Raw genomic sequence first — 15,072 nt, 5'->3', positions numbered from 1 at the left:
TGAATTTTGTAACACAAATTTTGCTATTCATTTAATACAGTAGCATTGACAATGGCTTCCGAGGGAGTGTAACTAGTATTCCTGTATGGGGGGTCTTTTGAGACGAATGCAGATGATGGACGTGTTACTTATAAAGGTCGAAAATTGAAGGTCACCAAGTATAATGGAAATACATTTTGGTAATTTAACCAAGTGTGATCCAAACAAATTAGCTATTATGTACCACAACACAAGTCTATCTAGTGAGCTTAATTTGATTGATGTAAATGATGATATAGATGTATCTTTTATGTTGGGAGGGGAATCTTGGAGAATTGTAGTATATATTGCCGCTGCAATAGAGCCACAATAGGAATCTGTTGCTGATGGCCCATCTTCAAGTAATAGGTATATCTACAATTTATTTTTTTATTTGTAAATTTCTTTAATTTAATCTTATATGTACAGAAAGTGTTGCTCCATCTTACATTCTATCTTTTGTCAATAGTCGACATAACGCTTTACCTGATCAAGATCAAAACATTCAAGTGGTGCCCAACCTTGAGCTTGTACCAGAGCATGATATAGAGGATATTGAACCACTAGAGAGTCCATGTAGAGGAGTTGGTAACGAGGTTCAATTGAATGTTGGGTAATTTTTTGAAAATTTTAATGAATGCCGGCATCATCTAGTTGATTTTGCAATCTACAACAATTTTGTTCTAAAGTTTGACAAAAGTTATTTGCGACGGGTGTGGGCAAGTTGCAAGGCCAAGGGGATGTACATGGCAAGTGTGGTACTTACGAGTTGACAGTACCGCATACTTTAAAATGAAGTCTATGGTTAAAGAGCACACATGTGGTGGTCAAATAGGGAGGGTCCATCAGCCATTAGCTCGTAGTGATTAGGTGGCAAAAAAGATTAAAGGCCGCCTTATTGACCAATCAAAAATTAAAGCAAAAGACATCATAAAGGATGTCCAACGTGATCACGGGGTCAGGTTTTCCTACATGCAACCTTGGCAGGGAAAAGAGGTTGCTAGAGAGATGATAGATGGATCACAAAAACAACAATACCATGACCTCCCCCTGTATATGGAGAAGATCTGAAGAACCAACTAGGGAACTGAAGTTTGCATCCACACAAATGAAAGCAAGTTCAAACGACTATTTATTGCTTATCATCCATGCATTATGAGTTTTGTTAATAGATGCAAGCCACTAATTGGTATTGATGAGACATTCTTAAAAGGAAAGTATCAAGGCATAGTACTGTGTGCCATCGCGCTAAATGCAAATAATGAGCTCTTCCAATTGGCATTTGCACTGGTTGAGAAGGAGAGCTACCATAGTTGGTATTGGTTCTTAAGTATATTGAGTGAGCTATTTAATGAGTATCCAAATCTGCCTGCCTTAACAATTCTATCAGATCTACAGAAAAGCCTGCCAGAAGTAATAGAGAAATGCTTTCCCACATGTTTTCCATCATTCTGCATGCGACATATGGGAGAGAACTTGAAGGGCTTTATGAAGAAGTCAGCAAATACTAAAGTATTGCTGATGCTGTTTTAGAAGGCTGCCCGTAAAGCGACCATTGGTGGGTTTGAAAAAGTAATGTTTGATATACAGTGTGCTGACCCAAATGCATATGAGTGGATTAAGAATATCTCCCCCATATTTTGGGCAGATGCTTATTTTCCCAGGTCTAGATACATACATCTTACCTTTAACATGTCCGAGTCTTTCAATGCTTAGATTTTATCTACTCGAGAGAAGCCGATTATTACAATGTGTGAAGAAATAAACGTAAAGTTGATGACCAGGTTTGAAGAGAAGAGGGAGTTAGGTAATACTTGGAGCAGCATACTAGTACCAAATGCCCAAGAATTACTCAACTTGCGAAAGATGAAGGCTTGATTTTTTCACACAGTTATATCTTCTATGGACACACAGTTTGAGATCCACTATCTTGGGAAGAAGTATGCTATCAATTTAACGCATTGGACCTGCAGTTGTAGAAAATGGCAACTCAGTGGTATTCCGTGTGCTCATGTCATTACGGCAATTAATAATATGCATTTGGATCCCTGCTTTAAGTATTTCACCGTGGAATATTTTAAATGGGCCTTTCAAACTCCCATTGAGCATGTCCTGGATGATATTGAGTTGACAGGTATGTTCAACAGGACAGTGTTGCCACCAAGGACAACACGCCTTACCGAAAGGCCAAAGAAGCAACGAAGAATATCTGAGACCGAACAGCCGATCACCAAGTCTTTGAAGTACAAACGATGTGGCATAGTGGGTCATAATATGAGGATATGCAGAGGACTGATAAAGTGAATTACTTGTTGTTAATATTGTGTTTTTTAGATTGCAAATAGGCTATGTTAATTTGTAAAGGCTTCATTCAAAAATGAAAAAGTTTCATATAGATGAGAAATCCATTGCATTCATTGCCAATCTTTGTGTGGAGAAAGATGATTTCAATATTGGAAATATTTGTGATAGCCTCAAAATAAATTTTCATACACTTATAAAATTTAAGGCTTAAAATATATTTGTGATAGCCTTAAGGTAGGCTCTAAGGTAGGCTCTAATTTGATTTTTAAGGTGGGCTCTAATTTGATATTTAAGATAGGCTCTAATTTGATTACCTTCTGATAATATACATTTTTGAATGTTGGACATTCGAAATTTTCGGATGTTTAACATCCGAAAATATCACTATCAAAGTCCAAGAAGTTCCTAGATTTTGACAGCGATATTTTCGGATGTTGGACATCCAAAAATATCACTTTTTCAGATGTTGGACATCCAAAATGATTTTTTGATGTTGGCAATCCTGAAACTTCCTGGATTTTAGCAGTGATATTTTCAGATGTTGAACATTTGAAAATATCACCTTTTCGGATGTCCAACATTCGAAAATTATTTTGGATGTCCAACATCCGAAATCACTCAGTGTCATTACATATACTCAAAGTTCAAAACAAGCTTTCTCAAACTTCATGACATATGCTCTGTACCATCTAATATGACATCTAATGACTAAGAGTGCATGTGACCTCCTTGTGACAAAGATAAATGGTATCGTATTATACAATATGCTATCTAATGCCACTAAGAAATTGTAGTTACCATATTAGTAAGGAAGTGTAAAGCAACCATCTTAGATATGGATGCAAGCAAGTGTTCCATCTAAAAACAATGGAAACTAACATGCATCAGTCGCGTAAATGTGCATCTCTATCATGAATTCTGATCCAATATTATATACTTATATATGAACTTATTTGTTGAATAGAGTTTTATTTGGGTTGAGAATTGTCTGATCTGGACTTGTTATGGAAACACTGCCTCCAGTAGTAACCTGGCTTAGTAGTAGATTAGAGTGAGAATTATCATTTTCTAGTGAGATACAATTAAGAAGAGAGAGTTACTTTAAAATTTATCAACCTTTCGCAAATTATGGAGCCATGTCACTTCTTGTGTATCTTAGATTCATATATTTAGTGAGAAGTGCAAAGAAGTCAAGATGTTAGATTAATTCGATTAATCTGTAAATGCTTAAACGAAAATAGAAAGACTTAAATGAAAATAGAAAGACTAAACTAAATTCTACATAACAAAATTCATTCAACAAATTGGGTAGGTCAAAATGACCAATACATTACAATGGTCAAAATGACCAAGTGTTCCAATACATTAGAAGGGTCAAAACTCCATTACACTAGTCGCCTTCTCTTAGGCTAATATTGTTTCTTTCGTATGTTATATCTGCTGGGTTCCTCAACTGCAGGTTGTGTGGATGGAGCTCGGTCTTTTACAACCCGACTACTTTCACCCACATCATCATGTCTAGCCTCGTCAGGTACACCTTCGTCATTATATTCACGTTATAAATTTTTCATCCTGGCTTCTATGTCATCCATATCCACAGGCATAAACTTAGACAACGTTTCAAACGCTATTATACACTTTAGGATACCACTTCTGTCTAAGTGTCAGTGCCTCTGCTAACATGATTGTAAGTGCCTTAACTGCACTAACCTACAAAAACAAGATAGGTAATTAATATATTTAAACAATTTCATGGAACTAATAGTTAAGTACATACTATAAGAATTTGTAGGTCAATATAAACATACAAATTGGTCATCATAACTTCGAGGACTCGATATATACTGTGGTTTATGAGCAGGAACCACATCTTCTTCTTCCTGGTTATGAGGTTGCAATATGTCTTTGGGTGGGTTAGCGGATATTATGGATTATAGGATGGGACACTAAATTGTACCATGCCTTGTACTTCTCTGAGGGCAACCTATTGTCAGTATCTTCTTCAATATCAGACATCATGCGTTCATGGCGAGTTAACCAGTGCATGATTTTGTCTACATTCATATTTTGTCAATCTCGTTGTCCACCTTATCAGTTAGACCTCTTACCAACAACTAAGGGATTTTTAGGAATGCACTATTTAGCTCCAAAATGTCGGCGTACACGATCTAGCATTTACGGCTCGGTAATATCGTCAAATATAAGCGTCGTTATGCACATTGCAGTTTGATTTGCCTCATGCCTTCCATTTGAAATGACCTCATCAGGCTTGAAATAGGGATTTCATATTATCTGTCATATGATACGCAATAAGTCAATTAAAATAGTTACAAATACTTAAATACATTTAAAAGTAATTAATGTTAAATTACAAACTAACCTCATTATGGGCCTCATATGCATAATATGCTCATACGACCAACACTACAATAAATTAAGATATGATAAATATTAAATATTTTAGGAAAACAGTCTAAACTATTGCGTTTTGTCATATACCAAAAAAAAAGGTTACCTGCATAAAAGTGGTTGAACTGCTAAAACGTCTTCACTTGAAAGTACAAGTTTTTCCAAGGGAGAGATAGAGGAATGCAAGGCCTGCAGCACCCCAAGCATATCTGTTGGCTCCCTCAATATCTTAAAAAAATTGCAAGTACCTTGTTGCCACTGTTGAAATTGATGTATTAGCGAATATGGTGACACTGATGAGGAAGAGTAGATATGCTCAAGTATATCTATAAACTTCAGCAACATTTGCATCATGTGGAAATTCTCTAAAATTTGCCTTCAACCATGTATGCCTCAGGACTGTCAGGTTGGCATCAGGGACTATACCCAAATTGTCTTCTATATACTGTCGTAGGTCATTGATAGGACGACATATAATTAGCTCGCCATCCACATCAAGTCCTAATATCTCATATACAACAAATAGCGTTGGTGTCATATCACCAATATGAATGTTGAATGAAATGTATTGGTCTCAGAACCCCACCTCTCTACATTAGCTGAGACCAAAAGAAGATCAAATTGGTCTAGTTGAATAATAAATAGCAGGCCCAACCCAGACGCGTTTACTAATTGGACGGGGGGGGGGGGGGGGGGGGGGGGGTTAGAGGGAAGAGCAGGGTAGAGGAACAGTTTGCATATACAAAATAATTTTTATATGTACATAATGTCTAGTGCAAGAGTTTTCCAATCCTGCTCTTTCTCATGTTTGTTTCACATATTTGGAATTCCTATGTACGCAGTTTCTAATGTTTGGTAATCCATTGGTAAACTATCTCCCAGAATATGGATTAATACCTATTTTTAATCGTTCAATTCCATATATCAAGTTAACCATTTCACTTCAATTCTCCAATCTTTAGGGATGTTATGTGTCCTATTCTAAGCTTGTTTTTCTCTTAAGAATTTTCTCCTTTTCATCAATTTCAAATTTGCCATAGCGTTACCATTACAAATCATATTTTGAGGCAACACAAACTTGATGAATAATCAAACTGTAATCCATACATACATATTACGAGCAATAAGCATTCAAAAGAGGAGCAATAAGCATTCAAAAGAAGTTACAAATTTCAAAAGAAGAGCAATAAGCATTCAAAAGAAAATCTAAGGACAGGACTAAAGAAAAACATATAATAGAGCTATAGAACAACAATAAGCATTCAAAAGAAGACACAAATTACACCAACGCAAATCCTCACTAATTGGGCAACCATACATTTCATAAAATTGATAGAATTGATCTAATGCAACTAAAAGAGACCAATATTAAATAAAAAAAGTGAAAAAACAATTAAGAAATTCACACCTAAAATCAGGTCACTCTTTGAATTAGGTATGAGCCTCCATAGAACATGAAAAATGGAGGTTTCCAAAGATTTCAGGGCCAGCTCCACTTGATCATTATTCATTGACCAATCCAAAAAATAAACAAAATACAAAGTGGGTATTCCATGGATTGCTAGAAAAAAAAACTAGGAAAAATAAAACAGAAAAACCCATGCCCAATTTTTTTACAGATTAAAATAGAGCTTCTGCACCCAACAAAAAATAAAAAAGAAGTAGACAAATTAAAAGAAAAAACATCTAAAAATACAAGAACAAACTAGAAAATACAAAAAAAAAAAAAAAAAAAAAAAAAAAAAAAAAAACCCGTACCTTCTAATTAGCAAATGTAACTTCTATACTGATGTATTTTTAAGGATGCATCATATACCCGACAAAAAAATAAAAGAAAACCTAGTAAAAAATAAAAAAACCAATAGTAAAAATAAAACCAGCAAAATGATATAGATAAAATAAAGGACCATTAGATGCAGGGTAGAGCACAATGATTTATTTCCCATAAAAAGAAGAAGAAAAAACTAGCAAAAAAATAAAAAACCTTACCTTGTTGAATTAGATGAAGAGGTTGAAGATGATGAGACTTCGAAAGTGATTCTCGTTTGAGAGAGAGCACAATAATAGGGAAGAGGGAAGAGCCGCATCAAGGGAGGGGAGGAGTTTTAGGGGTTGAGAGAGAGTAGGGAGGTTTTGAAGAGGTTTTTTCTTTGTTCAGACTATCAGTTATTTTTGGATGTTCAACATCCGAAAATTTCAAAAATTCGGATGTTGAACATCCGAAATTATGAAATTTCACGTCTTCAGCTGCGGCTAGTTTCGGATGTTGAACATCCAAAAAATGCAGAGATTTGGATGTTGAACATCCGGAAAGGGATAACGTTGTCTGTTTTAAACAATAGCGTTATAGAAGGTAAAAACCGGATACAAGTGTAATAATGAAAAGCATTTGATAGATCCATAATGATGCAAAGTATAACAAATTTCTACGTAATTTTCCCTATTCCCACTCTGCCCTTGATGAGTAAAAAGTGAAAGCCCTCCCTCATGGGATAGACTGTCCTAACATAACCATTATTTTTCACATGTGTTTCTCCTCTATTTCAAATTTTCTCTCATTCTAATTTTTTTTTTCTCTTCCTCTATTTTAGATTTTTCTCTCATCCTTTATTTTATTTTATTTTATTTTTCCTAGGTTCCTGTTTTATTTCATATTTTTCTCTCATCCTTCTTCACTTTTTTCTCCCGGTTTTCCTCCTCTATTTCTAAGTTCACGCCCTTTCTCTTTCTTCTTCTCTCTCTCTCTCCAGGTCAAACTGTTGATGCTAGAAAATAAAGTGAGAAAAAGGTATTTTTGGGTCATCATTCCACGAGGCAACTTGTTGATCAAGTCTCCTGACCCATATCTCGTGGAGGGCTCTGATCCAACGGACCATTCATGGGATCTCACAGTGCTATATGTGTTGGAGTGTCGTATACGATCTTTCCCTACGCATTAAAGATCCACGGCAGGAAGCGGTGGAAAGTTTGTAATACAAATTTGGGGCGTTAATGCTGAATTTATGTAAGATATGTCCCAATTGAGACATGTCTTTTCCGAAGCAAAGTGGGACGTTAATGCTCTCGCAAATGATGAGGTCCCAAGTAAAGTTTTCACTTGTCAATTTATGGTAGGATGGGAGGACTCTTTTTTCGTTTTTCTTATGATTTATATCAATCTTTCTTAGGGCGGGCAATGGAACTGAACCAACCTGGGACTTGTCGGATATACCAGACTCGGATCCAGGTATGGATCTAAATTTTGGATTCGCAGGTAGGGTCCGGGTTCGAGTCTGACATAATAGATCCGAAGATTCTTGGGTACGGCTTTGGGTATTAGTGGATCCGCCCCTTACCCGACTCGGGACCCATTATTAATAAAATATTACATTAATTATATATTTAGAATTTAAGTAAGGGAAAAGTTTATATAGAGATGAGGCTCTAAACAATCAAGTTTGAGCCTACATAAAAAATTTCACTAGAAGATGTTGTTTTGATGCCTAAATATCCTCAATTTGATCATCTCGACATCAAGATGCATGGACATGAGAAAAAAATAGATTTCAAGTTTTAGAAATAATGTATTTTGTAATGCATTTTTTAACCATCAATTTGAGATATTTTCAAGTTTTCATAGATCTATTGATCTATACCATTTTTGAAGCTTTAAACTTTATAAATAAAGACGAAAACATGTTTTAAGGCTATTACAAATATACTTTTCTCAACACTACATGAATTTAGGCTCTAATGTGATTGTTTAGAGCCTAGGCTCTATACAAACCGCACCCCAGTAAGGGAGTATAGATTAGTTACTAATCATTATATTAAAAACATATTAAATATTTAAAACATAATTATCTAATTAAAATAGGGGCCTAACTTATATTAACTATTAAGCCCTAGTTAATCAAAACAGAATTTCCCTATTCCCATCCTTTTCTTTTACCCAAACCCTAAATCTCCAAGCCCTAATTGAGTACGAATCTTGAGTTTAAGAGATGGCGACTGGACGCTATTGTAGAAGAAGAGCGATTTGTTAATGGAACTCCTACGGCCGATTATTTGTGGATTGGAGCTAAAAATGCTTTTGATTTCATGGCAGATTTGATGCAAGAAACAGTTGCTCTGGCAAAGAACTTGTGGCGAGAAGCCATTGATATGAGAAAATTAAATAAATTAGGGTTTGGGGTTTTACAGTGTCGAGGAACCGGGAAGTTGAAGATTTACAATTTTGCAGTGTAAACACCCTAAAAACCATTTGTAAACATTACAGCAGAGAGAGAGAGGAGAGAGAGGGAGCAAGAGGGAGATCTCTTTGCAAAACCGTAAATCCTAGCCCATACTTGAACTTCAGGTCTCTAACACTTTGTAAACATTGTAAAACCGTAAATCCTAACACCTTGCTCCCTCTCCTTCTCTCTCTATCTGTCTCTCACTCTCTCTCTTCTGCATACTTAGGAAAGCACGAAGTTCAAACAAAAATGAATCAGAGCTGATTGGGAGTGATTGGAATCTGGTTATGGGTCGGTCCCAGGTCCATAGTGTTATTACGGGTATAGGTATGGGTATAGGGTTCTCTGGACCCGTTGGATATGGGTCTGGGTCTGGGTTTGGGTCTGGGTCTGGGTATAGGTCCATCTTGGCCTATTTGGGTCCGGGATCAATCAACTCATACCCAACCCATTGACACGCCCAATCTTTCCCCTTTTTAATTTTTGCCCCAAAATTTATAGGGTCGTACAATATTGTGAATTTTACTACATTGAATAGGAAGATAAAAATAAGTTGTAAAAAAACTGTAACACAACATTTTTCAATGCAAAAATACCAACAATTACCCCAAACCGAACAGACATTTATTTAAACAAATTAACACATGATCATATGAATTTTTTAAAAAATCAAAATTTATTTTAGAAAAAGTTACAAATACCCCCAAATTGTACTTTCTAGACATGCTCCCACCCAACAATACCTTTTTGATATCACACAATTAATTATTAACATTATTTATTCTTGCATCCATCCCCAAAAAAAAAAGTTAATATTTTTAGACCAAAACACGCCAATTTTCACCTATGTTTTTCTTGCAAAATGTGATGGCCAATATGTGCAGGTTTAGCACAAAAATGTATCGGACCAGCTTCTAATCTTCAAAATGTGTTCTCCTTCTTCTCCATTTCAGACTAGTTGGTCATGTTTGGTGCGTCCTCCTCATTGTTTGTAACCGCTATTCTAAGAAGAAGCACCCATTGTTGTTCCGCCTTGCCGCTGCCAAGAAAAGGAGGAATCGATTCGACCCTCTTCTTGTTGATCCCCTAGCCATATCGATGATCAAGCCGGATGAGGAATGTGCGATGGTAGAACAAGCTATTGCTGAGCCTGTTTTAGGGGAGTTGGACTCATGCTCAATTGAGGAGATTGATTCTACTCATCTCCAGATGGTGGTTTCTCCTGAGGCTACCACGGTCAATACCGGTGCAATCAAACATCCTTTACCAGTCTTAGGGCCCAAAGATGACGCGCCAATGGTGGGGAAGATGATGATTGAGATAAGCATGGATGATGCCCCACTCGTAACCGTGATGGATGCTATAAGGAAAAATCGCAAAGCCATGGCTAAGGTTGGATGAATACTAAAACTTTCTTTATTGTTCCGAGGCAAGAATCTAAGGCTGATAAAGCTATTGCAGCTGTTGATGATTCTGGAGTGGTTGTTGAAAACTCTCCGAGCAGCAAACCGAAGAATGCTGAAAATATGAAGAAAGTATTCCACTGGGGCGCTTGTTCTTCTGCTAGACTGGAAGCGCGTGGAGTACCTAAAGGTGGCTACTTGGCTGTAGCTGCTATCGCTGATCCTGAGGTAGTTGATGTCGACTCAAAATCTTCTTCTTCGTCATCCTCGTCGGATGGAGAGGCGCTTGAATCTAGGATGCTCGTGGAAGCCTATTTCGGTGGTGGTCTTTCTGAACTATGTTCTTCTTCCTCTTCTTATCTTTTTTGATGAATTTTCTCTCTTGGAATGTGAGGGGTTTGGACATAGCAATCTTTTTATGCAGAAGTTTAACAATTTTATTGAAGCAAATGTTTTTTTGGACTTACCTATTATTAATGCTAAGTTTACTTGGTTCAATAATAGTGTAAGTAATCTTGCTATGTCCAAGTTGGATAGATTTCTTGTGTCTGCTGACTGACTTGAAGTTTTCCCACTGGCATATGTGAAAGCGGTGGCGCGGCTTTCCTCAGACCATATTCTTATTCTTCTCAATACAGGTAGTCTGAGGGAAGGGCCTAAGCCATTTCGGTTTGAGGCGGGGTGGTTGGAAGAAAAAGAGGCAGTGGAAATCATTAAAAGAACATGGCTAAACACAGTAGTGGTTGGTCAGATGGATTTCCAAATTTATAAAAAGCTACTGTGTGTTAAACAAAAATTGATATAGTGGAAAAAAGTTAACAAAGTTGACATTAAGGCAAAGATTGACATCGTCATTGCGGATATTGAAGGCTTGGAGTTTGACCTTCAAAACAGTGGAGAATTATCTGAGGCCTTGATTATTGATCGAAATATGAAGTTGAAAGACTTTGAAGAGCTACGCAGGCTTGAAGAAATTTATTGGAAGAAGAGGTTTAGGAATAAATGGTTGAAAGAAGGTGACCTAAATACCAAATATTTTCATGCTATGGCCTCCTCTGGAAGAAGGCAGAATGATGTTTCAGGTTTGACGATCCCTAGAGTCGATGTTGAGAATCCTATGGCCTTGGAAGTGGGAGTTGTGTACATTTTAAGAAAGCCTTTTCTAGGGAGGTTTTCTTGAGCCCCAGGTTTCCCAATGTGCCCTTTAAGTCTCTACAAGGGGATCAGGCCAGCCACCTGGAGAGACATGTTTATATGGAGGAATTAAAAAATAATGTGTTTCCTTTGGCTGGGGATAAGGCACTGGGTCCAGATGGTTTCCCAATGTTGTTTTTTCATAAGTTTTGGGATATTCTGAATGAAGATTTAGTCTCCTTTGTGAGGGAGTTCTTCATTAGGAGTCAGATCTTTAAAGGTATAAACTCCACCTTTTTTGCTCTAATTCCTAAAAATCAAATATCAGTGAGCTATCTGATATCAGGCCCATTAGCCTTATGAGTGCCTATAAAATTATTGCCAAAATTATTGCTGAGAGACTAAAGTTCTTCCATTCCCCATTTTGAAATCTCAGTCAGTTTTCATCAGGGATAGGCAGATAACAGATAGTGTTCTGGTTGCGCAGGAATGCATTCACTCTCATGTTCTCTGCAAAATAGAAGGTGTAATGCTGAAGTTGCATATGGAGAAGGCTTATGATAGGGTGGAGTGGGGGGTGCTACTAGAGACTATGAAGCTTATGGGTTTTGGTGATAGATGGAGAAGCTGGATATATGGTTGCCTTTTTTCTATGCATTTTTCTATTCTGTTCAAAGGGAGTCCTATTGGTTTTTTCAATGCCTCTAGGGGACTTCATCAAGGAGATCCGCTATTACCTTTTCTTTATACTATTTATGCATAATATTTTAGTCTCATGCTCAGTAATATTGAGAGGAGTGGAGCCTTCAAAGGATTCCATATTGCTAACTCGGATATCTCTGTCTCATCTTCAATATGCGGATGATACGCTAGTGTTTTGTAATGCTAAAACTGAGCAATTGGAGAATATTGCCAGATTCTTTGAAATTTATGAAGTAGTTATGGGGATTAAAGTGAACTTCCACAAGCCTTCTTTGTTGACTATTAACTGTGGGGAAATGGTGGCTGAGAACCTTACAAGAGTGGTAGGCTGTAAGTTGGGCTCTTTTCCTACTTTCTATTTGGGCCTAACAATTTCGAACTCTAAATTCCCTATTGATGTGTGGGATAAGGTAATTGAAAGAATACATGTAAAGCAAGATTTGTGGAAGCATAAGTATTTATCTTCTGGTGGTAGGGTCACTCTGCTTCGATCTTGCTTAGCTAACTTACATGTATACCAGATGTCTTTGATCCAAATTCCTTCCTCGGTGGGGAGAAGAATAGAGAAAATGATGAGAGATTTCCTTTGGAGAATAAGAGAAGAGCATAAAAAATTCCATTTGATCAGATGGGATAAGGTGTGCACTCCAAAATGTGAGGGTGGCCTTGGGATACGAAATATAAGGAAATTTAATGAGGCCCTACTGTGTAAATGGTGGTGGAGAAGTATCTATTTTAAAGAATACCTTCAGTACAAGGTGTTGCTTTCTAAATAACGGATGGACAACCACAACTTATGGCTCAGTGGAGGTAGAGGAAAGGATATATCTTTCACTTAGAAGGCCATTTATAATTGTAAGCCTATGGTCTCTGGGTCTTTTAAATGGAATGTTGGCCATGGCAGACAGGTACTATTATGGCATCATAAGTGGATTGGAATGCTCCCCTTAAAGGTCGCTTTCCTTGACCTCTTCCATGAACCAGACTTGCTTGTGGGTGATATGATAGAGAGAAGAGGTGAGAGGTTCTCTTGGAACATCAATCTTAGATATAGAAGGTTGAGTAATGATATTTTCTCCTAGTGGTGTGCGTTGATGGAACTATTGGAATCAGTTTATATCTCACTAGATGCTGAAGATGTAGTGGTTTGGGAGATAGAAAGTGATGGTATTTTCTTTGTGACGTCTTGCAACAATCTGTTCTTCTATGATCGCTATCGGTGGTCCTTTCCAGAAATTGTTCATATAAGAAAGTGGCCTATTCCCCATAAAGTTCAGCTATTCATCTGGTTAGCGGCATAACATAAGATTTTGACTATAGATAACTTTATCAAGCGAGGTAAAATTTTACCTAATGTTTGCTTACTTTGCAAACAAGATTGTGAATCTGTTGTACATTTGTTGATGCATTGCCCTTTCTCTTCTCGAATCTGGACTGGCTCTTTAGCTTGGTTGGTGTGTCCATGGTAATGTCGCAGAAAGTTTCTGAGATGCCCACGCAATCGTCTCTGACCTTTCTTCCTAAGATTGGGAGAGTAGTTTGAAAGATTGCAGTTGGTATGCTGTTGTGGGAAATATGGAAAGAAAGGAACATAATGACCTTTGAAGGTGTGGTTTTACCATATCAAAAGGTTATTCTAATAATTCAACATTAAATTTGGTCATGTCTTTCTGTGACTAAGGAGGGATGGGGAATTACGAAAGTAGACGTCATTCCAGTATTTTCTCACTTGGGGTTAGAAAGTCACGGCCCAAGGCTGTATGGTGTGCTCCTCCTTTTGGATGTCTTAAGATTAATTTGGATGGTAGCTCAATGGGTAACCCAGGTCCTGCGGGTATTATTCGTGATTGTTTCGGGAACACTATTCTCTCCTATGTAGGACCTATCGGTAGGACAACATCGAATCTTGCTGAGATGAGTGCCTTACTCAGAGGTTTACTTATTTTTTAGCACCGTAACTTGAGCATTAATTGCATTGTTGAAGGAGATTCTTTGAACATAATAAAATGGTGCAGGAAAGAGCTGTCAATTCCTTGGGAACTTCAATCTCTATGGCTATAAGTCTTGGATATTTCAGCTTCCTTACATATTTCTTTCTCTCATATTTTTTGGGAGGCTAATGGGATTGCTGATGTTTTGGCTAAAGGAGGTGTTGGTCTAGACTCTCATATTGTCTCTTCTAATGTAATCTCCTTTTAGAATATCAATAAAGTTCTGAACATTGGTAAAAAAAAAGTGTGTTAGACCAGCTTCCAACAAAATGTGTTTGTGCCGGCTTATGTGTCAGACTAGTTTATATTGGAATTGACCAATTTCTATATTCAAGTTGTGTCGCGAGATCACCAAACTTTATTTTTCTCCCTTTTACTTCATGATTTGGCATAAATGCCTTATTGTAGAGTTGTAAAATTATGATTTGTAAATTTTTATCATTATTTATGGGGGAAAAAAAAAGGGTAGGGGGCCTTCTACCCCATTGATTTATCCAAAAAAAATTGTTGTGGCGGTTTGGCACATCTTGAGCTAGACTAGCTTAGAGAGAGAGTGGAAGGGTGATAAAAAAAGTGAAAGAGAAAATTACATATATATCCGTTATACTTTACTACGGTTACACCTAATAGTTTCCATTATTACTCATCTGTCTGTTTTTTATCTTTCATAACGCCTTTTTTAAAAAAAGACACTTTTTCCCTTTTTCGGATGTTTAACATCTGAAAAAAATATTTAAAAAAAAACGTTCACTTTTCAATTTTCGGATGTTGAACATCTGAATAAAGCCGGATAGTAAGTAAACTTTGTCCGCCCTATTTTCTGTGTTTTTTTCATTCTTTCATAGTGTATCTGCTTTTTTCTTATTTTTTGAGAGTGTGATTGATATTGTCTGC

This window comes from Amborella trichopoda, chromosome 2 (assembly GCF_054954075.1).
Source record: "Amborella trichopoda isolate Santa Cruz 75 chromosome 2, AtrichopodaSantaCruz75HAP2 v2.0, whole genome shotgun sequence".
Lineage (NCBI taxonomy): Eukaryota > Viridiplantae > Streptophyta > Magnoliopsida > Amborellales > Amborellaceae > Amborella > Amborella trichopoda.
The sequence above is the reverse complement of the archived record's forward strand: the minus strand, read 5'-3'. Positions refer to the sequence as shown.